The sequence below is a fragment of the Myxocyprinus asiaticus genome, chromosome 41 (genome assembly GCF_019703515.2).
Source record: "Myxocyprinus asiaticus isolate MX2 ecotype Aquarium Trade chromosome 41, UBuf_Myxa_2, whole genome shotgun sequence".
In the NCBI taxonomy this organism is placed as follows: domain Eukaryota; kingdom Metazoa; phylum Chordata; class Actinopteri; order Cypriniformes; family Catostomidae; genus Myxocyprinus; species Myxocyprinus asiaticus.
In genome coordinates this window covers 8,830,785-8,854,870 of record NC_059384.1, presented here as the reverse complement: position 1 = coordinate 8,854,870, position 24,086 = coordinate 8,830,785, and the positions used below count along the sequence as shown (strand labels likewise).

General features: G+C 36.2%; 1 pseudogene; it reads left to right on the top strand.

Annotated features, from left to right (window-relative positions):
* Positions 1 to 24,086, top strand: part of LOC127431694 (dihydropyrimidine dehydrogenase [NADP(+)]-like) — a 198,447-nt pseudogene that overhangs the window by 54,917 nt on the left and 119,444 nt on the right.

Below are 24,086 nucleotides of genomic sequence, written 5' to 3'. Positions count from 1 at the left end.
TCATTTTTCATTTTTTTTCACAACACACATAGTTTCAAAGCAGATTTACAAAAAATCATGCTTTAACAGAAAATGAAACTGTAATATCTATAAAGTCTTAGTCATCATTGTGTAGTTTGATTAAATATGATTGTAAATTGTGTATAGAAATTTAATAATTAAATAATAATTGTATTTAGAACCCCAGTGAGCAAGCTGAAGGTGACTGTGGCAAGGAACACAAAACTCCATAAATGTTGGTTAATGGAGAAAAAAAAAAAAAAAATATTGGGACAAACCAGGCTCACTGTGGGGGCCAGTTCCCCTCTGGCTAACCAGCATGAATATAATGCCAATATTAGTTATTTATGTGCAGTGCAGGTCATGGTTTAAAATTTGTAAACTAAGTAAGTATTAAGGGCCAGTGTTTAAAAAATGATTTTTTATGATCTGTAAGATTAATGACTAATGTCTTTGAAGTCCATCCTGGATTAACTGCAGAAGTTTACATTGATGCATTGTCCTTTGTTAGTTAGCTGATGAAGGCTTTTGTTAGCAATTAAATGATAGTCTATGTATTCCATTTCAAGAGTGTAGTACATAATAGACAAAGGTGATGCAGGTAGAGATCAATGAGGTGCATCGCAGTTCAACCAGCAGGTCATTTTGGTGAGGTTCGGTGAGGTCCATCCTAAATCCAACGTTCAGGCAGTGGCATATGAAGTATCCGATGTCTTACAGTTGGAGTTGGCATCAGTTCATCCTCTGAAGTCCATCGTAAAAGACTGAAGTGATGTCTGGCTAGCACCGGCTGTAGTTTGACATCATCAGCAGTAGAGTCCGACACCAAGCAGGAACGGAGCTGGATCTGGCCAGCTATAATAATATTATATGGATAATATTAGTGTAAATGCCATTCAATTTATTGCAGAGGTATAAATTATGAGAAATGTTTCTTAGCAACATGATGATATCGTGCCGTTTTAAAATTATTTGGGGGGGTATCTGATATTTCTTGCATTTTATTGCATCTTTTTGCCATATAATGAAAGTAAAAGTGAACATTCTGCCTATGTCCTTTTGTGATCTCCGTTTTTGACTCAGTTTTTTTAGATATAAGACAGAAAGTCATACAGGTTTGGAACAACATGAGGGTGAGAAAATGATGCCACAATTTTTAATTTTTTGGCTTAACTTTGTCTTTAAATTTTAGATGCTAATTGCTTAAAGTGCTTTAGAAAAAAACTAAAAAATCAATACCGCATCATCTTTTAAAGATCTATCTGCTGTTCAAAACGTTTAACAACTACAACACATTCGTCAGGACCCAAGTGATTTCAAGAATGTCCCTTGGCGTTTGTTGTTTTTCTCAGTTGTTTCTCTCACTTTCTCTCTCTCTTGCTCTAACACAATGATGAGTCCTCTCTGTGGAGGATTTATGCTGTCATGTTCCTGCATTCGTCCTCTCTTTACTTGACACCCCTTCGTTTATTATGCGACTGTGACATCACCACAAGGGCAATCATACGTGTTTGATAAACGTTAGGCTCATTAGAGAGAGAGCTGGTGTTTGACTGCTATTTGCCGCATTTGTGCCACGATGTAAAAAGACAAACAATGCGGCAGGGTTTCATGCAAACAGTGTTTCTTCTATGGGCAGTTTTGGCCTTGTGGACGTTTAGAAAATAAACTCCATTTAAACAGACTTTTGACACTCTCACTAGTTTATTTGTCTACTAACAATGTCCAACAGTAGATGGATATGCATCAGAGAAAAGTTGTCATTTTTTTTCTGAAAGTCATGAACATTTCCACCACAGTGTCATTTCCACACGATCTTAAATGATGTTGTGTTGACAGCATTCTGTGATGGCAATTATATTTTATGCATTTTTGGAATTAAATAGTGGACTTCATCTTGCTAAGGCTAATTTAATCGCACACATTGTATTTATTCTAAATGCACACTATATAAAAAAATAAAATAAATAAATCAAATTTTGCATACAATAATATGACAAAATTACAGGTTAATAAGAAATGATGCACATTAGAAATATGCTTGTTTCTTCAACTACGGGCAATTTGTATAGGGGGTTGATTTTTACTGAACTTTTTTCTTTTTGTTATATAAAGGCCACATTAAAACTGACTTTGAATCTTTTTACCAGGCATTTAAAATTTGTTTTTGGTACTTTTCATATGCATTTTACTCTATGTACATATTTTACAGTTTTTGCCTTTTTTCAGGACCAGTCTTTCAATATTAAACTATGAAAATCCATTACAAAAATGCAACTTATTACATGTTTGAAGCTATTATAATCTAAACAAAGAGTGAAATAAACAAACCATTTCAATATTAATTGTGTGAAACTTATTTTTATTATCATTATTATTATTTTAATTGCCACTGTCCCACAGTTTTGCCATTATTTCCACCACACCAAAGAATTTTGACCCTAATAATGTTTTTCAAATGTAAGTATACTTAACCAAGTCGAAAAACGTGTCAGTGAAGAGCTTGCTTGAGATTAAATACGAGACAACTGATGCTTGAAGAAAACAAAGAAATTTCAAGGTAAATATCACTTTCCAATCAAGCTGTAATTTTGCAAAATTATGCAAAAGTGTTTAAGTATTATAACTGTGTGTATTTAGGATTCATAAAATGTTAGCTATGAATCAACCTAAGCAAAAAAAGAAGTCTTGCAGCCATTTTAGTTAAAAACATTCAAAATGTATCCATCATGGAATTCTATTAAACACCATACAGAAATTGAGATGTGATGGAAATGACACTGTGGTGGGAATTTTCTTTTTTCTTTTTTCAGAAAAAGTGCCAAAAGTGACACAAATCTCCTGTGATGCGTATGCATACGCTGTTGGACAGTGTAAGTAGTAATTAAATAAATAATTACATAAAATAAAAATAGTCAGTGTTTTTTAACAAGGCTTCACTTTTAGAAGTCCACAGTGCTAGAAGTTGAAGAAACACCCATTTTTCTAATATTTACCTTGATATTTATTTGTTTTCTACACACATTACATGTCTCATATTTTATCTCAAGCATGCTCTTCACTGACACTGTTGTCTTTGTTAGATAACAAAGATGCTAACTTTTGATTAAACTTTATTATGGGCAAAATTGTTGGTCGTGATGGAAATGACACCATAACTATGCATCGTAATTTGTGTTAATTTGTCAAATAATTTCACACAATAAATATTGAAATGCTTTCTTTGGATAATAGTAGTTTTAAAAATGTTATATTTGTATAATGGATTTTAATATTTTAAAATTGAAAGTAAACAATGGTAAAACAATAAAACCTATAAATGAAAAACATTTGAAAAGTAGCCCTAACCTAACCCTAACATAAATGATAAAGACATGGCAAAAATGTTTCTAATCTTTAGTGTGATAAAAAAAACAAAAACAACAACAAAAAAACAAAAAACAAATATCAACCCCTTGGACATAAAAATGCCAGAAGAAAACCCAAACACAAGCCAGTAAATCTGCTCCATTGCTGCCTTAAACGTGCCATGTGTGTCAGATCGCAATAGCAGAGTAACCTTGAGAATCATTCATTCAGATAGACCATAAGCCATCTCCAGAGATTCAAAGCTTTGTTCATGTGATTGCAGTCAATTTTACTTTCTCAAAGTAGAAAATCGCTTTTGACAAAGTCTTACACATGCACTGGCGTTGTCTGCTGTTACAGTCTGTCCTTGGGCAAACGGTCAGCTGCCATCCCAAGCTGCCTCTGTTCTATTCACACACTGACATGGAGGACATCAGCATGAAGATATCTGGGATTACGTTCCCAGACCGGTTTGGACTGGCCAGCTCTCCACCCACCGACAGTGCCGCCATGATCCGCCGGGCCTTTGAGCTGGGTTGGGGTTTCGCCCCACACCAAAACCTTCTCATTGGACAAGGTTATTGATCAGAGAGATGTCACAAAATAACACAAACAAATATATAACTGCAGTGATTTTTCATTTATATTTTAAGGGATAGTTCCCACAAAAATGAAAATTCTGTCATCATTTACTCACCCACGTGTCATTCCAAACTTTCATTCTTCAACACAAAAACTGATTTTTTTTTAAGAGTGTTATGGCCACTCCTGGCATATCCTGCCAGAATATTAATGGTTTCAGAATACTTTGAATTTAGTGAACTAGTCTTTTGGACCTTTTTTATGATACCTTTTCATTAGATAGATAGAGTGACTAGGATATTTTTTTTTAATTCAACATTTGTGTTCCACAGAAGAAAGTCATATGGGTTTGGACAGAGACTATTTAGCAGAGACGGGCCACTTCTATTAAAATTAATGGGAGAAATTGGAACTCCAAACTCAAAGGATGTAGAAAGGAAGTTCCGCATTACAGGTAAACGATCCAATCACCTTTTAAATACAGACATCGCCTGTCAATCAACTCGAGAACGCGCATGCGCATTATTAGCTATACAAGCTTTTTTTTTTGTTGTTATCTGAGTTAAAGACCAATTTATGTTACCAGTGTTGTCAGATTTTACTGCTGATTTGAAATATCTTCTTTGTTCGTAATCTTGAGCAACTGTTTTTGAGTCTTTGGTGTTCCCCCATTCAAATAGAAAGAAGCTGCACTGTCATGGCTGTAAAAAGCTTCCCAAGAGCGTTCTAAAGATGGCAGGTAGTGGCGTGACTTGCTAGAAAGTGACTTGGTTTAGAGCAACTTGAGGGTGACTAAATGATGACCGGATTTTTTATTTGTGGGTGAACTGTTCTTATTTTATATATTTAAAAAATATAATAGAAACACCCTCAGATTTTCTCTCATTGCTCCAGAAACATAATGGAGTTGACTGCGATTATGTTCAGTGGAGTTTCAACTTTGTCTTAGACGTTTCATTTCAAATCCTTAAAATATAAAAACAAATAAAACCAGATTAAATAATTGTTGACGTGGTGATTTATTACAAATACAGTGTGTGTGTATATATATATATATATATATATGTGTGTGTGTGTGTGTGTATGTGTATATATATATACTGTATATGGACGGTATAGTTCAGATAACTTGGTCTTTAATGAGAACTGTTTGACTTTATATTCAAATCTCTCAATTTTGGTGTCTTAACAAATCCGAGCTTAGTTTGTGACGTTGTTGAGGTCTCATCTGAAAATAGAGAAGACACGTGAAGATGCAGGAAAAAGCAAAAGTCTCCATTTACTATTTTGCTGTCTTGGAGAAACAATTGAAGATATTAAAGAGATCTCTTTTGTGATTTTTCTTTCCTACGTGATAAATTCTGCTGCAGGATTGTTTTTGTTACATCTTAGATTTATATGAATTATGTGTTTCCCCCAGTGTCTCAGATGACACTTATAGTACATGGTTCATTAACTCTAAAAGTAATTAAAGAACATTGAACAGATGAATGTGTCGAGAGAAAGGTGAGATGACATTGTGACAGATATTATTCTCACCTTGCTTTTATTTTGTGCTTAAAGCTATTTATGTGTGATTATGAATGTTGTCATAGGAACTGAAATGAACATGTATTTAAAATAGATAAAATACTATTCCATGTATGTAAAAAAACATGACAGCAATATTATAATTTACATTTAATTCCCTTTTATTAGCAACATCAATATTAATCAAGAACATATGTTTATTCAGTGTTGGCTTTATTGCAATTATTAGCAGAGCAAGAGATGTTAAAAAAATAAAAATAAGTGCTAAAAAAAAAAAAAACACACAGAATGAAAGAAATGGTGCTCAAACTTTTGATAGACATTGCTATAGCAGTGCAGCGGAGTTCCATATGTTACTGACAGGAGCCAGGAGCGGGGAAGATTGGATAAAATTGTTTATTCCGACCTGTGGTCCTCGGCACTCGGTTGATTTCAGACAGTGAGGGACAGCATGTGAAGTGTGTAAATGATGTTTCTCTTGCTCTGATGTGTGAGTGAGTGATGTAGCTGTTGCGGTTTTATAGATGCCTGTCACTGCCTTCATTTCTCCTTTTATAAACTGCACACCGGCCCCTCGGAAAAGGTCAGCTTTTTATTTCAAGAGACAAATGGCATAGGGAGGGGATAGGTAGTGATGGGGAAAATCGTTACAGTGGAACCTCACTGTTTTGAATAGCTGGAAATTGTGCCTTTGTGGTTTACCTGGGAACTGCCAGCGTTGAGGTACCAACTGGACATTAAAAGAATAGTTCACACAAAAATGAAAACTCTGTCATTGTTTACTCACCCTCATGTCTTTCGTAAGCCATATGATTGTTTTGTTTTCTGTGGAACACAAAAGGAGATGTTTGGCAGAATGTTAGGGACTGACAGCCTCAGTCACCATTCACTCTCATTGTATGGAGTAAAAAAAAAAAAAAAAAGATGCAATTAAAGTGAATGGTGTCTCAGGCTAACTTTCTGTCTAACATGAAAATGGGATAAGGGTGAGTAAGTGATTACATAATTTTCATTTTTGGGTGAACTTTCCATTTAATGGGTTATTTCATCCAAAAATGAAAACTATATAATCATTTACTCACTTTCATGCCATCCCAGATGTGTATTACTTTCTTTCTTCTGCCAAACACAAATGAAGATTTTCAAAATAATATTTCAGCTCTGTAGGTCCTTACAATACAAGTAAATGGTGGCCAGAACTTTGATGCTCCAAAAATTACATAAAGGCAGCATAAATGTAATCCATATGACTCCACTTGTTTAATATATATCTTCTGAAGCGATGCTATCACTTTGGGTACGAAACAGATCAATATATCATTCATTTTTACAATAATTCTCCACTTTCACAATGTGGAAGGGAAAGCAGAGATTTATAGTTAAAAAGGAATGAATTGATCCGTTTCTCACCCACACCTTATATAATGCTTCTGAAGACATAGATTTAACCACTGGAGTCAGATGGATGATTTTTAGAGCTTAAAAGATCTGGTCACCATTTACTTGTATTGTAAGGACCTACAGGGCTGAAATATTATTTTAAAAATCTTCATTGGTGTTCTGCAGAAGAAAGTCATATACATCTGGGATGGCATGAGGGTAAATAAATAATGAGAGAATTTTCATTTTATTTGAACTATCCCTTTAAAGATCACATTCTAAGAACATTTATACTCTTCCGAAAAGAAAACTCAAACGACTGACGTTCACATATTGTAGGAATTCTGCTTCCAAGTTGTACAAATTTCGTAGCTCGAGTAATATTTTTCTGCATGTGAACGGCGCCCCCTGCCCACGTCTCCCCCGAGACCCGCTTTACACTTGACATTTGTAGATGCCAGATTGGGCTGTAATATACTGTTGCATCTATTGCCCGCCAGCATATGCTGAAATACCACCTGATATCTCAGTAAACAGAAATCATATTATTCTTTATTGTGTGCTCAGTGGGAAAGATTGTAAGGGGGTTTTTCTTTGGGGAAAAGAGATAAAGAAGTTCTTAATGTCAATATGAATGAACAGTCGCTACACCACTGTCACCCGCCTTAAACACAGGGGATTTCTATTTTTTTTTAATATCCTGCACTTCCTTTTTTTCTTGGGCCACCCCCCTTTCACAACATTACCATGCTGTGCTATTGATAGAATTTAAGATGCTTACCAGATTGTCTATGAATATGAGAATCTTCACGCTTCTGAGTCTCTTCGAAGGGAACGTTTGTGCACAGAATCGCCAATTAGCTTGCTAGCACACCAGGCAAGGGGAGAACTGCCTAACAAAGCTGGTGTACGTGAGCTGTGTGACCGTTAATTAGGATTAATGAACTATATTACATATGAAAATGTGTTGTTTTCTTGCTACTTTCTCAATGTTTTTTTTTTTTTTTTTCAAACGGGACTTTCACGTGACCCATAGCCCTACATCCATTTTTTTGGGAGTGATGAGGGACATTTTTAATGCATCGCACCAATTACTGGACCGTTAGGTATCTGATTGATACATTTTTGGTTGGTTTCTGACTAATTATGGAATGAGAGAATGGCCCGTAGACTATCTCCAGGGTTGAGGCAGAAAATCTAGAGGCAAATGAGCCCAATTAACTCTGACTGGTCAAGCCTGTTTAAATCACACCTGTAATTGGAGCTAACCTGATTAACATCCAAAAGCACCAATTTGCTTGCGCTTTGGCCAATCAGCAACCGTTGACTAAAAAACTCAACTAACAGTTGATGTTCCTCAGAAGTTGCATTAATTACAAACTTTCTGTTTAACCACATTTTAAAAACAAAACATTTGCTATGTTTACATCCAAGTTACTAATTTAATTTATGTGAAAAATTGGAAAATCGCAAAAACAATTTTTGAATAATGCTTTGTTTCCCAATGTGTTTCACTTACAGGGAAATTGATTAAAATAATTTTGATGACAGGCTTTAGCTTCGGCATTTCAGAATAACCAGAGCATCATTTCAGATGCCATACGATGATATTGATGATATTCTCTGAGCGATTATGTTTTTACTTTTTGATGAGGCAAAGTCACATGACATTTTTGATTGCACATCTGTATTCCTATATAAATTCTATAGGAATATATTCAGTAAATGTGTTTCTATTGTAGTTTATGGGCATACCTTCTAATCAAATAAATAAAAAAATATCAACCTCAAGTAACAGGTTTTTTTTTTATTTGTATGCGCATTTCTGAGATTTTATTCACATCTTTGTTTTTCTATCCAGCATTTTTAAGCGATATCCCAAAATTTGCCCAATAAAAATAAAAATATCCCAAAATAAAAATGTGTATGGAAATCCAACTATTGACAGATAATCAAAATCCTGTCTGTCATTTAGACAGATGAAAAAAAAAAAAAAAATGGTGTCATGTCTGTTGCATTGCCCTACTTTAGAAACACTCCCACTGTAAAGGATTAAAATTAGAATTAAAGAAAAGGGGAGAAATAAAAGTTTTAAAGCACCCCTGTGAAAACAGAGTGTGTCGTCACATTAAATATACCGAGTGTTATGATATTGTACCGAACAATCACAGGGTAACTTTAAGTTTGTTAAAGATGCAATTATTTAAACTTTTGACTTTGCAAATCAAATGTTTTCATGATGGAACTAATAAATATAACTTATCAGTTTCACTAAACTGACAGTTCTTTTAATCTTTATTAACTCCATCAATTCCATTATTATCTGTTTTTTCAAGTCAAAGACGTCAAAGACGTCACAGACGTAAAATCTAAAATTATATAGGTCTAAGTTTGGTTAAATGGTTTAATGGGTGGTGCACACATGCATTGTCATGTTTAATTACTGAAAATGTTAATATTGGGTATATCAAGGCAAAATCTACATAGAGAAATGGAATGGCATGCATCTATGTAATTTATTGGGAAAAAACAATGGCGAATGATAAAAATAGAGAATGACGGAAAACTCACAACCTGGTTTGATAATTATTTTTATAATGCAAACTCTGGTCTTCCTTTATCATGGCTGGAACATGAGATTTTCTGCACTTTTATCCCATAAGAATAAGGAATGATTGTTGTTGACCTGCAAGTCCTCCACCCACTACAGCAAGCTTTCAAATTCTTTAACTTTTTCTTGCAAAACTTTCTCCGCACATCAGTCTATTCTTGAACGCGCCTTCTCACCTCGGCGTGGGCAGATTAAGTGGGCAAATTTGAATGAACTAAATCTGATGACTGCTAGTATAAAACCACGTGGTGCATTAGCATGTCTCAACTCTTTAACCGCTGTTAAAACAAAAGAAATCGTACAGGGAAGCCGACCCATTTGTGCTTATAAACATGCACACACATTAACAGTACATCTCAGATGGAGGTTTTAAATTTAATGAGAAATGTTGGATAAAGCTCCCTGGTAACACAGATGAAGTGTGATGTGTCCCATCACCCCCTTGCACACTATTGTCACTTTCTCTCTCGGTATCTTCTGCCTGGCTTTATATGTCTCTCTGCTAATTAGCGACTAGGATTAATCAACTGCTGCATTTTTATCAAGAACAGAAAGGTTAGGGGTCACGAACCTCACACGCACACACAAAAAACACACGTACACACACTCTTATGAGTCTTTAATAGGTAGCATGGTAATGCGTAACTCTCTTTAAATTAGGGTTTTGTGTGCAAAAGGGTTCCAGGTCTCATGGTTGGATAATGAGATATTCTGTCGTTTTCTGTTCATCAAGCTTGGACCTCTCAGTTTACAGAGTCATTCTTCTGTGAAATGGACTTGATTTGTTTATGTTTTTTTCCCCCTTTCTTTTCCTAATGTGGCTCTACCGTGTTTGTAGCTTTGTGTACTTGCTTTCTTTAACAAATTAATATTTTTGTATTTAAGTCAACGTGAAATGCCGTTCGCAACCCATTAAACTTCTGTAATGTGATGTTTATCCAATTATAAAATGGTTAATTCCGGTCCGGGATGCTGATCTATAGAGGATTGTTATTTTTGTTGCATGTTATTCTTCTAGCATGGTGATTCCCAAAGTGTCGTAAGGTCTGCTGACTATGCAAAAAAAATAAAAAATAAAATAAAAAAAAATAAAACATCCACAGGGGTACAAAAATGTGAACAGATCTTAAAAAAGGGTACAAACTTAGCAAAAGTTTGGAAATTAGTGTTCTGGCAGAAGAAGGGCACTTAATTTTCTTAATAACGTAGTAATGAAAATTTGGATCCTTAATATTTGTTTATGATGGCACTAGAGGTGCATACCTTATTGCTTAAGTGAAACTGTATGTTCAACGAGGAAAATGATTAGGACAGAATTTAATTTTATCCATTGGGAATTGATTGGATTGAGAAAAGTGGTGAGAGGGGTTGAAAAATAGCCTTATGACATCAGCCAAAAAAAGAAAAGTTGTTTTAGAGGCAGAGCATATATTTTTAAGAAAGACTATGGAGACATTTTTTTTTTTTCTTAAAGGTGCACTTTTTTTTTTTTTTTTTTTTTTTACCTAATCTTCCCTGAGGTCCGCTTAGAATGTTAGTAATGTTGTTTTGCACCAAACAGTAATAATTTATTCATATATAATAATTTTCCACCCTGTCTCTGGACCTCTAAAATGCTCAGTTTTAAGCTGCCTGGCCCTTTAAGTCTTCAAAGTAAATGGTCACTGTTGTGATTGGCTAATATCATGCAGCCCTTCCAATACAGGCATATTTGAAATGCAATCCGAAGAAAATGAACCAACTCCACACAACATTAAAACTACATTTCAGGGTTTACACATAATGTACACCCAACACATTTCATCTGAATGTATCAAACATCGATGCTCAAGCACAGCATATATTATCAAACAGTCATGTCATATGAAATATTCATGAATTAAATTGGTTACTTACAGTTTTTCGTCCAATAGTCCAATTTTAACTGCCCCATCTTTCAATAACAGTTCCTTTGCAAAGCTTGAATCATATTGTGACTGTTTCACAAGCAATTCTCACTGAAATCTTCTGAATACACAAACACTATGCAATCCACAGTGATGTCGGGTGCTTCAAACGGCTTCAACAGGCCAAAGCAGAGACACTGGTCTTCACATTTTACCAGTTTTTTTACACACAGGACTGCATGTGCTTCTCCCAGTCAGTGGCAGTAGCAGAATGAGTTTTTTGCCACTTTTAAAACATGACACACATCGCCAAAAACGCATCAAAACGATCAAAGGCGTCCATCGAGTGCATGTTTACAAAAGACTAACAATTAAATTTAGCACAGATGGGTGCAAAAACATCCCAGGACGTCTTCCAAACTGCACAACAGCAAGACAGCGCAGCTGAATGAAATACAATGGGGGATCCTTTTTAGAGTTATAACTTGACATTGTGTCTTTTTAAAAAGCAGATATATGATAAAGGTCAAAGATGTTCGTCTAGTGCACGTTTATGTAGAAAAACATTTAAATCCAGACAGGCACATGAAGGTGTCCACTTTGGATGAATCTCCCATGACAGGCCTCCTCTTCACCATTGTGACTGACTGAGCACCAGTGGGTGGGGCCAAGGGTGCAATGACAGAAAAATTTGCAAATGTATTTGGTCCTTGTGATGTCACAAGTTCCACGAATTCCAAACGTGCCATTTTTGCAGCTTGGTTTAAATAAATGCTCTTTTTCTATTAAGGAGGAAGTTTTCAGTTCTTAAACTTGCAGTATGTTTTTATAGTACAATTACCTCTTATATGTCAAAAGATCAAGGGGAATTTGATTCCTCATGTCATGATCCTTTTAAGAATAACATGCACCTATGAATCATTCTGAATTAGACAGCAGCAAGTATTAAAGCTAAAGTGTGTCATTTTGACACCACCAAAAGCAAAAAATAATAATAATACAAAAATATATGATTTAACATTGAAAAAGTGATACACTTCACTTTTAACAAAAGGGTCTTTTTTTGATTTTAGGTTTATTCAAAACTAGAAGCTCATCATATTTTTTAAATACCAGTATAGAATATAGATTTTTGCCTGATTAAACCAAGAAAGTTTCATATGAATGTGTTAAATGTAAAATGAAGAAAACAACATTTATTTTTATATTTCTAAACTATATCGAGGAGAGCAGTTTCTGTTCCTTTAGAGTGCTCACAGTAGCTGGAGATAGGCACTACCCAGCATGCACTGTACTCAGGCTCATTTCCATTTCACACCAGCAGGACAGAATTGTGGGATGGGGCCCCCTGAGACTATTTGGATGTGACACAGCCATTTCTACACTTCCAGCTCTGTGACAGAGTTAAAGCAGAGAGATGGACAGCCTCCCAGAGCTGCTTGCTGGCCTGCTGTGAAGAGAGAGAGAGAGAGAGGGACAGGGAAATGGAGGCTAGTAGAACTCTATTCTCTGTCTCTACACACACACACACACACACACACACTTACCAAACCTAACTAGTAGTGTTTGCTCAGACAACATTACTATTACTATTGCTTGTACTTAGGGTTAGAGATTCAAAAAAACTTCAGCACTTCATGCCGTGTGACATGAATGGTAACTCAAATCATGTGACTTGTTGAGGAGCGGTGCATTATTACTTTTCTTAGCAATCAGACTTTGTTTTTTCATCTAGCAAATGATAAAATGGGCAAATAATCACACTTACATTTAATGAATGACCCAAGTCATATCTAGGGAGCAGAAGGGCATAGAGACTTAGGGGTTGACTTTTTTGACTGCAGCCAGTAAGCAGCCAGACCCTAACCACATAGCAATACACTAAAACCACTTTAAATACCTTAGCAACTGCCTAGTAACACTCTGGCAACCACCCACAACACCATAGCATTGGGGCCATAAATGTAAAAGGGTAGTTGACACATAACGTTTTTTTTTTTTGTTTTTTTTTACATCAGGATTCTAGGTTAAAATGTATATAAATATATAAGGGAAATTGTATATCTTAGATCTTGTAACTGGTCACCATTTCACTTACGTTTTTCACTTAAGTTTCTTTTAAGTTTTTCATTTTTTATAACCTTTTCGGTCTTACTACTTCATTTTAAATGGTCCTGCAAAAATGTTTACAATTAAAAATCCATTATTTTGAGTCACATTGACCCATAGTGACATTAGGTTTATGCAGAAAGTCCTAGCTTTCTAATGATGTAATTATTATGTTTTCACGCCAAACCGTTGGCGAGGTATAATCATTTAAATTGCTGCCATAAACCGTTGTTATTGAGAAAATTTACTCTGAAGATCCAAACAATGTTCAGACATTATTTGACAGAACTGCAAGATTTATTCTAATATTTAGTTAATATTCTTAATATAGTTAAGACAAAGTAAAAAAAAAAAATAAAATAAATAAATAATAATAATAATATATATATATATATATATATATATATATATATATATATATATATATATATATATATATATATATATATATTTAATGCAGGCACAGTGCTCTTACTTGTTCATATTAATAATGTAAATTAATATATTAATTATTTAGTGTGTGTGTATATATATATATATATATATATATATATATCTCATATAAAAAGCATAAAAACTACATTTATAGTTTGAATTTCATGAAACATTGACATAGTTTGAAAGATGAGACTTTTTATCGACAATAATAGAAAACACAAAACAGTTGAGATTTTTTTTAACTAATTTCACGTTTCCTTAAAAATGGCCAACTGAAACTTACGACATGTCCACACTAATGCGTCTTCCTTTGAAAATGCATCTTCTGCCCACACGGAGATTGTGTTTTTAACCAGTAAAAATTAGGCTTTTCGAAAAATGCTCTTCCACGTGGATAAATATTTTAAACATCGTCTTCGCATTGTAGTGTGGACAGGGAAAATGGAGATATCTGAAAACGGTGACATATTTGTTGTCATGTGACGCAGTTATGTGATCTATTCAACCCAAGACAATAAAGATGGCGGTCTAAGTTGTAGTGGCGTTGTTGTGCCTGCTGTTCACTTTGATAGCACTGTTCAAGATAAATGTTACTTTGTACAACATTCACATTGCATTCCTTCAAAGGCGACAGGAAGGTTATTTGGAATTGTTGGTCGTGACGGAACATGAGGACAATTGCATTTCAGACCTTACATGGTATTGCAATTTTTTTGCATGTGCATTAAGGGGATTTAAGATTTTTCATATGTTTCAATGTGGACGAGAAACTTTTGGAAAATGCTTGAAAATGCAGTTTGGATGGAGAGCATTTTGAAAACGAAAACGCCATTTTCAAAGTATCCAAATTAATGTGGACATAGCCTCAAAATGATAGAGCATGTCACAAATATTCCACTTAGTCTCTAAATAAATATTAATGTCATAAAAGCTACATCCATAATAATTATGAAAGAATTAGCAAAATGCTGTTTAAACTAGTTGTAACTAGTATAACATGCAGTGCCGTAGCTTGTGTGGTGAAAGGTGGTAACGATTCTATGGGCCCAAAGGTCCAGGGGGGCCCACAACAAATACGAAACTGTATTTTTTTTAATAGGTATGGGCCCCAGAGCAATATATTGTCAGGGGGCCCAGAATTCCTTGTGACGACCCTGATAGCATGTCACACTACTCATCAATTTCCAAAAGTGTTTAATGTCTACCCAAAAATATAGTTCTTACTTAAAGCATCCATTTACTGTGGATGCTTATCAAGACTCTGAGCTATTTATTGATCTAACATTCTATATACTAGTTGTTTAGCTAAAGTGGCTGCTCACCTCTGTTTTTGACGGAGAACTTGTTCCTGATTGCCATGCAAAATGTATCATCTCCTCTCATTCTCATTCTTTCCTTGGGGAAAGCTTCCCGAGAAAACGCTTGTAATGCAGAGGAGCCATCTGCGGTGACAAGGGACAGACCGTCCCCATCGTGCACCCTACTCCCTCTTAACTAACATGTGTCTTTCTGCATACCTGTCTCATCAGCTTTGATTACGCTGTGCCTCCGTGCAGTTGGTGCACATTAGGGGAGGGGAGGGGAAAATAAACAACTAAGGTGCTTTTCGACTCCGAAATCAGCATTGGAAAAGCGGTCTGTCAAAGCAGTCACTAAGATCTGAGAGATGTTGACTAATTGCCTGCTAATTACACAGTAAATTGTCTAATTAAGCTGATGGTTAATTAGGGTAAGCTTGCACAGCAAGTCTTGTGGAAGTCTCTCTCTTTTTCCTCTTTTTTTTATAAAGAGAGAGAGAGAGAACGAGAGAGTGTGTGGCATGCCTGGGAACCTGGCTGTGTAATTGGCGCACTGGCAGTGACTGGCGGTTAACATGACACGGAGAGGCGATAGAAGTAAAGAGTGACAGAATCGGGGGTTGGCGGCAAACAGTGCTGCTTGTCATTTGTGCAGGGGCCCGGGCTGCAGCCCCCTCCACTTGTAGCCAGCAACGCTGTCACAGCCAACAGTGCCCTCAAACAAAGTCTGAGTTACTATACCCTCTGTACATTTTGCTCGACATACAGAAAGCCAAGCCTGTTTTTAGGCCTGCGTTTGTGATATATGTTGGTATTTGGTTGTTCAGTGTTCTATGTTTGCTAATGGGTTGTTGGCGGCCTTTTTTTTTTTTTTTTTTTACTATTTCAACATCAAGATTAAAGGGTATATGAATGTATAACTTCTGTTTTATAGAAAATTCCATACAACGTTCTTAAGTACAGTAGATACACAGAACACCTGCCTTTTGAATATAAACATGAACATTTGCATAGGCTTGTTTTTCACACTGAACATGGGAAGTCATCATGTTGCTACCGAATGTTCCGGTACCCTGATGTCAACCCCATTTTTGCCAAGTTACTGACAAGCGGCATCTTCCATCTGACATTTTTGCAACAATTCCAGTGTGTTTACCTTTTCCCGTGGCATTGTGTTTGCAACCTTAGAAACATGGGTTCAGGTTCCGTATGGAAACCAGAAAGTAATCGCATTCACATAAAAAAAAAAAAAAAATTATGAGTGTGATTCAGAGATTGCTTAAAACAACTTGCTATAGACCCAAGAGTGACTCCTGTGGGCATTTTCCATTTCCATTTTTGATATGTTACTAGTAGCACCTAATAAACATGCACAATAATAAAATAATAATAATAATAATAATAATAATAATAATAATAATAATTCTAGAGCATATAGTTTTTCTAAAAATTGATGGCAAGATATGTGGACAGCGGGACTAAGTTGTAAAATCTTAAATAATACCAAGCTACAGAAAATCCGATTTTTCTTTATTATGTATGATTATATTTCCATGAGTGTTGGTTATTCATGTTTTTGAGACATTACAGACATTACATCAGAAATTTGCATAATTAATTCTTATTCATAGTAATGGTCAGCATCATCCAATCAGTGCCAACCATGTTAAAATGAAATGATACATTATCAATTCTGAATCTATGTACTGATTACCATTGTCCCATGTCTGCCAAACATGTTGAGCAGTCCAAACATCATCTGCAGCCTGAAACTGAACTTTGGATAGGGAGTTTGGATTGAATGCGCTTAGCTGCATAGAGAGCTATAGGATGCTCCCTTGTTCCCTTGCTACCTATTTAGTGAATAACCTCCAGGGTGCTGTCTGTCTGCACTTGTCTCAGAACAGTTCGAAATGCACCTTATTTTCATCCTAGCTCCATATAAAGCCTCTAAATGCAAATGTTTTCAGCTTTTTGATAAACCCATTGATACTCTATGTGATAATGCACAGTGAATATAGGATTTCTAATGAAAAGATGCACTAAAGTACACATTAGTGTACATTGTGTTTAGCAGCGTGGTGTTTGGCGAGATCAGTCAGTTTAAATTAATTTAATTTATGCACTGCAAATAGCAAAGCCAAAATACAATGTCAACGCATGTGTATGCGGGGTCGCACAAGGTCAAAACTAAAAACAACTCACTCCATGACTTGTTTTATGCGCAACTCTGTGGACATTTCACCAGAAACTGGTGCTTACATGTGCCCTTATTTTCAACAACACTTCTTGCTGCGGCCACAGGGTGCAGTGGTTCAAATTTCGGTAAGCAAAGACCGAATGTAGCTGAGGAAATTTCGACCTACTCTCACTGAGTTCACAGTGAAATCTGTCTGTATTACACCTATCAGCCACAACATTAAAACCACCTGCCTAATATAAAGGGTTTACTATATCTACTGTCAAAGATTAGTACCCCACTGACATATAGGTGGCTGTCTTTCCAAATAAAATGCTACTATACACCAAACAGCCACAACATTAAAACCACCTGCTTAATATTGTGTAGGTCCCCCTCGTGCCGCCAAAACAACACCAACCCGCATCTCGGAATAGCATTCTGAGATGATATTCTTTTCGCCACAACTGTACAGAGCGGTTATCTGAGTTACAGTAGACTTTGTCAGTTCGAACCAGTCTGGCCATTCTCTGTTGACCTCTCTCATCAACGAGGCATTTCTGTCCACAGAACTGCCGCTCACTGGATGTTTTTTGTTTTTGACACCATTCTGAGTAAATTCCAGAGACTGTTGTGTGTGAAAATCCCAGGAGATCAGCAGTTACAGAAATACTCAATCCAGCCCATCTGGCACCAACAATCATCCATGCGATTATCTGATCAGCCAATTGTGTGGCAGCAGTGCATTGCATAAAATCATGCAGGCATGGGTCAGGAGCTTCAGTTAATGTTCACATCAATGCTCAGAATGCGTAAAAAATGTGATCTCAGTGATTTGGACCGTGGCATGATTGTTGGTGCCAGACGGGCTTGTTTGAGTATTTCTGTATCTGCTGATCTCCTGGGATTTTCACGCACAACACTCTCTAGAATTTACTCAGAATGGTGTCAAAAACAAAAAACTTCCAGTGAGCGGCAGTTCTGTGGACGGAAACACCTTGTTGATGAGAGAGGTCAACGGAGAATGGCCAGACTTGTTCTAACTTACAAAGACTACAGTAACTCAGGTAACTGCTCTGTACAATTGTGGTGAGAAGTATAGCATCTCAGAATGCTATTCTGAGATGAGTGTTGGTGCTCTTTTGGCAGCACGAGGGGGACCTACACAATATTAGGCAGGTGGTTTTAATCTTGTGGCTCATTGGTGTATAGTAGCATTTTATTTGGAAAGACAGCCACCTACTGTATATGTCAGTGGGGTACTAATATTTAACAGTATATAGAGTAAACCCTTCATTTTGTGTGGAAAAAAATGTGGAATACTTACGCATTGTATCTGTTTGAAATTAAACAGAATCACAGTTTATATTCTAAAAGATTTTTATTTCAGAATTAGTGCTGTCAATCGATTAAAAAATGTAATCGAGTTAATCACAGTCATGGGCTGTGATTAATCCCAATTAATTGCAAATTTAAAATACTAGGATTTACTTGTAAATGTGCAGTGTTGAAATAATAAATGCATGACAAACTGGTTTAAGGAAACAGATTCTTCCATTTTATTATCTCAACTATTAACATTTATTTAACAAGTGTTCAATAACAATCTCTTAATTTGTTGAGGCATCCATATGAACTGAATACATATATAGCAGAAACCAAAAACTGTTACAAATGAATGTCTGCTACAAAGTCACAAATAGCTTACCTGTACATTTTTTGCATAGTAACATCAACTCAAATGAATGCAACAATAAGTAGGCCTATTTTAGAAATGGAATGCCATAATGTCTGTGAAGAGACATAGTGAACAGTCTCTACATTCTTGGTTAAAGATAATTACTTCAAACAGTGTGCATCTGTGCAACATGCCTCCTGTCAACCAATCATACAGTCTACTTTTCTTTCAACCAGTTGCTCAGGCAGACTAGCTTGTTCACATTTTCAGATGATAGAGCTGACCTCTTCTTCTGCAGAATGTGGCCTGCCAAAGAGAACAGTCTCTCACATGGCACTGTTGAGGCAGTTGTAGCCAAGTACCTTTTTGCAATATGGGCCAGCTTACCATATGCACCTGCTGACGACCACCACTGTAGTGGACATGTTTCTATGCTGACACAGGGCTCTGCCTTGTACCTCTCTAGAGATTTATTTGTGGACAGTACCTCATCATCAGACTCTGACTCAGGACCCATCAGTAGGAGGGCCATCTTCTTTGGTGGCCCTGGCTCCGCTTTTTCTCCAGAGGTCTGTGGTGCAGGTTCTCTATCCTTCAGCATCTCACTCAGCTTTTGCCACACCTCTCCCCTCTCTGCTCTGGGAAAGCACCTAAGGTCCTTGAACCTAGGATCTAGAGCGGTTGCTACCTTTAACCACCACAGGTTTGAGTTCTCCTTTCGCCCGTTGAGGTCCTTTGTGAATGCAGGCTTGAAGCTCGCTATGTAGGCAGGGTCAACATGAGAGACCTCCATTGTATGCAGGAGATGACATAGTGCAGGTTGCACCATGGAGCAGGATACATACTTTTCACCAGCTAGGAGCTCAGTGATGTACATACAGTGCAAACACAGCACCACACAATTGACTTAATGACTACAGTTTTCATTCAGATGGCATCTATTTAGGGTATAGGCCTTAAATTATGTCTAGATGACTTACAAATTACTTATTTTTTTCAGTAAAATTGGAGAAGACAGAGAAATCACATTACCTGCAGGGCTCCAGCAACATTTCCAACTTTGCCAGCCTGTCATATTCAGCAGAGGTTAGCATGGCTAAGTTGTGCTTCTGCTGTGCCAGCGTTGCTTTCAGTGGATCTTTGTTGTGTTGAATCCGCCTTATCATTTCAAGAGTTGAATTCCAGCGTGTCCGTATATCCTGGATGAGGGACTCCTCTATTAATCCATGAGAGGCTTGTTCAGCTTTCAGCTCTGCTGTGTTTTTGGGACTGTGTCTGAAGTGTCCGACTATTTTACGGCACTTGGCTAAAATGCTGTCAAATCCGCTGTGATCACCCTTTGTATCAAGTGAGCCACACACGGCACATGCTCGAATGGTAAACTCTTTGCAGCGGCAATCGTATTGCGAGCGCTGTCTGTTCCTATAGTTGTGACCTTGCCCTCTCCCACTATTTTGCAACTTTGAGAAACTGGCTATTGCATGCTTCGGCAAAATGCCTTTCTTCTGTTTTTAACACACCTAAAGTGAATGAGTGCAACTGCCAGTTGTAATCGATTAGGTGTGCTGTTACACCGAGGTAGTTATGGTTACTTACTGATGTCCAGTGGTCTCCAGTGAGTGCAATAAAAGTACCTTCTGCCAACTGCCTCACTTTCGTAGCTTTTTCAGCATCGTACAGTTCATGTATTCTCGTAACAATAGTTCCCCTCGAAGGTAGCTTGTATGATGGGTCGCCTGTGGTGATCTGAATGATGTCTTGAAGACCCCGGTCCTGAACTATGTTGATGAGCCTGCAGTCTGTGGTGATCCATTTAGCAATTGCACTAGTTAGCTTTGCTGTTGTCGTTTTGTTCACAAACTTGCCCTGGCTGCATGGTTGACGAGCACGGCTTTTTGACCCTGTCTCAGCACTAGCATCTTTTCTAACATCAGCAAAAATGTGTTTTGCCTGAAGATGGTTCTTATCATGCTTCGGTGGAAGGACAGTTCATCACTGCAATAAGTGCACACAACTTTGGTTTTATCAAAACTTCCATCTGGAAGCTTTTTATAACGAAACTTGCCATTCAGCAGAGCGGACACTGTCTCCTCTGTCATCGTATTACTCACTTTGCCGTGCCCTTATCACACAAAGCTAGGTAACATCCACGCTGCGATAACGGAAAGAAGTTGGGGTCAAACTTGATCAAATTATTAATTTGTGTTAAAAAAATAACGCGTTAAAAATTTTTGATTAATCGCATGCATTAACTCGTTAACGTTGACAGCCCTATTCAGAATATAAATGTCTGGCTGGCAGACGAAAAATTTGGGAAAAATCCCAGACTTCTTTTGAAAGGGTCTCCACATATATCTAGAGATCAGGATATCAAAGAAACTTGGGAAAGGTCTCTTTTGACCAGTAAGCAACCATCTAGCAACCATTTAGTAATGCCTTAGCAACCACCTAGCAACACCCTAGCAGCGTACTAGTAACCACCCAAAACACCCTGACCATGCATACATTTTCACATCACAGGTGTGTTAAGGGAAAGTGTTTATTTCAGGTGACTCATGCACCTCTGAGTCAAGTTTTCTCTAATTTTAATCACCTTTTTCCCTTTAGTAGACAAATACAATATTAAAAGTAAAAAATATCCTGAGTAGTCTCTCCATTGAGATCATGAGGTCACATCAGGACATACCAACTTCCCAAATGTATTTCATGTCATCTACCATTATACAAGCTTGTAGGTGTAATGTTAGATGGGCAGACTTAATCAAACCATGTTTTTTTTTTTTTTTTTTTGGCTTTTTGCCTCTTTATTAGTAAGTAAAGTAAAGAGTTGACTGGAAATTATTGGGAAGAATGAAGGAAAAAGGGACATGTTGCAGTCCAGACTCAAACCTTTGTCATCCGGGTGAGCACCAAGGCTCTAATTCAATTTTCAATTCAAATTTATTTGTGTAGCGGTTTTCACAGTACAAATCATTTTAATTGAGCCTTACAGTGAGCAAGTCAAAGGCAACAAAGGCAAATTTACCTTGACAAAATATAATTTAGGCACAAATATGAATTATGCATAATTTATGCTACAACCTGTCAAGAGTATGTTTGCTACCACTGCACAACAGCTCCAACCTATGCATGCTTTTTCTGCTGTCATTTTCATTTTTATTTATTTATATTTATTTATTTTTCTGAGAACCTGATAAATGACTGCAAATCGAGAGTCATGTTGCATGTAAACTGTGGCATCTCGCCACTGACATTTTGTTGGGGTTATCCAGATAAGAGTCACCTGAAACCGAGATACGTGACACATGACAAGACTATCCCCTCAATCTGTGCTGTCATCTAATCAATACAGACGGAGATAGGGACACAGTCACTGTTCAATCACTGCTTCTTGAAGTTGAGCAAAGACACAGTAAATACTTCCAGCAGATCAATGGCAGAAATGTCAAAGGTGAAATCCACAACTTTTAGAAAAAGACTACACTGCTTCTGTAACCTCTACGTAACTGCCAAGGCTAGAGAATAAATGTACAAAGAATAACATTTATCAATTCCTGCGTGAGACGAAGTCAAGATATTGTGGGCACATTATATCAGAACAATGCACTCTTTTTAGAAAAAGGGGGAAAATTCGTTACACTGACTCTGACACATTCAAATCGTTAATAAAGTATCAAAGTGTCAGTAAATAAGAAATAAAGCAATGATATAATTATATTTTTATGAAACAGAAACAGTGTTTGCATTAAGTGCAAATTGTTTGAACAAAACTTTCTTTACAAAATAAAAGTCAGAGATGTTGCTTGGTGTGTTCTGACATCAAATCATCAATAAAATATAGAATTCATTATAAATAATAATAAAAAACAAATAAAAAAAAACAATGCTGGTCAAGTGTACATTTATTTAGCGCTTAGTTAATATAAAAAATAAATACATAAATAAAAAAGCATCTCAGAGAAGTGTGCAGATGCTACAACATGTTCAAATCCATATTTACATTATCAGAGTATCATTAAAATGGCAAATATCCCAAAAATCCAATAATAATAAAAAAAAAATATAAAAAAAAGAGAAACAAACCTAGAAGACAATCATATTTTCTAACTGTATCTTTTGTGTTTAAGTTTGAATTGATTTCATTATGAATACAGAAAACAATGCTGGTCAAATGTATGTTTATTTACTGCTTAGTTGAAGGAATATTCTGGGCTCAATGAACAGCATTTGTGGCATAATATTGATTACCACAAAACTTTATTTCGACTTGGCCCCTTCTTTTATTTAAAAAAAAAAAAAAAAAAGCAAAAAGGGTACACTGAGGCACTTACAATAGAAGTGTTTGGGGCCAATCCGTACACGTAATTTATTTTTTTTTTTTTAAATACAGCCACAAGACATAAACAATCTGCGTGTTAACATGATTTTAGTGTGATAAAATCACTTACTAACCTTTTATGTGTATATTTATATCCAATTTTACGACTTTGCTGCCATGACAAAGTAATGCCGTAAACCCTAAAACGACAATAAAAACGTGCTTTTAATATACGTGCTTTTATAAAATCATAAGCTTTACATTTCTGCCTTTAAACCCTCAAAATTTAGCCCCATTCACTCCCATTGTAAATGCCTCAGTGTAAGCTTTTATTTATTTTTTTAAAGAAAAGGAGGGACGAGTCCAAATTCATTTTTGTGGTAATTAACATTATGCCACAAATGCTGTCAATTGAGCTTAACTTGTATTGAACCCAGAATATTCCTGTAATAGAAAAAAAAAAAAAAAAGAAAACACTAGGAGAAGGGGAAAAACGTCAAAGACGTGCACATGCTACGACACATTAGAATCATCATTGAAGTATCAAATTATTAATAAAAAGGCAAGTATCCCAAAGATGCCTATTTAAAAAAAAAAAAATAATAAAAAAAAAAAAAAATTGAAAAAATGTTCTACATGTATCTTTTGTGGTTCTTGTGTTTCTTTATGCGTTCAATTTGAAAAAAAAAATTACAAATCGTAGAACCGGTGATGGTGTCGAGTGCAAGT